Consider the following 1,635-nt stretch of genomic DNA (forward strand, 5'->3'; position numbering starts at 1 on the left):
GCCCAGCTCATTTTTGGTATTTTTAGTAGAGATGGGGTTTCACCATGTTGACCAGGATGGTCTCGATCTCTTGACCTCATGATCCACCTGCCTCAGCCTCCCAAAGTGCTGGGATTACAGGCTTGAGCCACCGCGCCCGGCCTCCGGCTAATTTTTTATATTATTTTTGTAGAGATGGGGTTTCACCATGTTGGCCAGGCTGGTCTCAAGCTTGTTCTCCAGCACTGTTGGGCAGGGCTAAAGCAGCGGTTCTAAGGCTAATTTGGAACAGCTGAGGCTATACTCTTTTTTTTTCTGATTACCCAGATACTGTGAGATGTTTCTAGGCTGGCTGGTGGAACTATTTCCAGCCTTATGGAAGCACTGAGTTGTTCTTCCTTCCTGCTCTTGTCTTGTGGTCCTTTCCCTGGCCTTCAGTATTTTTTTTTTATATCAAGCTTGTTGGGAAGAATCAAACCATTGACAAGTAACTTCACTGCACTCAGAACAAGAATATTTAAAGAAAGGAGAAAATATCAAGCAAGGTGAAATTCACAATGCCTGGCATCTAATCCAAAATTACTAGGTGTGGCTGGGGGAGGCGGCTCACGCCTGTAATCCCAGCACTTCGAGAGGCCAAGATGGGCAGATCATTTGAGGTCAGCAGTTCAAAACCAGCCTGGGCAACATGGTGAAACCACATCTCTACTAATATATTTACTAGGTGAAAAAGCAGCAGGAAAATAAGACTCCTAACAAGCATAAAAATCAATTAGTGGTGGGGTGCAGTGACTTAACACCTGTAATACCAGCACTTTGGGAGGCCAAGGCAAGCATATCACCTGAGGTCGAGAGTTCGAGCCCAGCCTGGCCAACACGGTGAAAACCCACCTGTACTAAAAATACAAAAATTAGCTGGGTGTGGTAGCAGGTGCCTGTAACCCCAGCTCACTGCAACCTCCACCTCCCAGATTCAAGAGATTCTCTTGCCTCAGGCTCCCAAGCAGCTGGGATTACAGGCGAGAGCCACTACTCCCGGCTGATTTTATTTTTTTTATTTTTTTTTAGTTTTTTTTAAGATGGAGTTTCACCATGTTGGTCAGGCTGGTCTTGAACTCCCGGCCTCAGGTGATCCACCCGCCTCGGCCTCCAAAGTGCTGGGATTACAGGCGTGGGCAACCCCGCCCAGCCTCGTATGGTCATTCTAGGCTTGATACTCTGAGGAATTGCCACACTGTTTTTCCTGCGCCTCCACCAGGGACACGTCTGGGAGCTGGTGAACTGGACTTGGGGTGGGAGGGAAAGGCAGCATTAAAGATGCCCCCAGCTTTCACTGAGATGAGAACGGGGCCCCAGGAGGGCAGGTCAGGATCAGGGGCCCGTGAACCAGACACGAGTGTATCAGGTTGTCAAGGGGTCACCCCCGGGGGCGGGGCTTCAAGGGCACCTGGGCGGGATGCAGGGTCAGAGCCCCAGGGGACCAGGGCTGCGAGGGGCGCGCAGGTGCCATCGGGGGTGCTCGAGAAGAAGAGCCATCCCTTCAGAGGTCCCTGGGGATCCCGGCCGCCTCCGCGCCCCACTGTCCACTCCGGGTCCGGCTTCGGCAAGTCGGGGCGTCGGGCTGCGCCTGCCGGGAGCGGGGGCCTCGGGCTGACC

The sequence above is a fragment of the Saimiri boliviensis genome, chromosome 2, assembly GCF_048565385.1.
Source record: "Saimiri boliviensis isolate mSaiBol1 chromosome 2, mSaiBol1.pri, whole genome shotgun sequence".
Lineage (NCBI taxonomy): Eukaryota > Metazoa > Chordata > Mammalia > Primates > Cebidae > Saimiri > Saimiri boliviensis.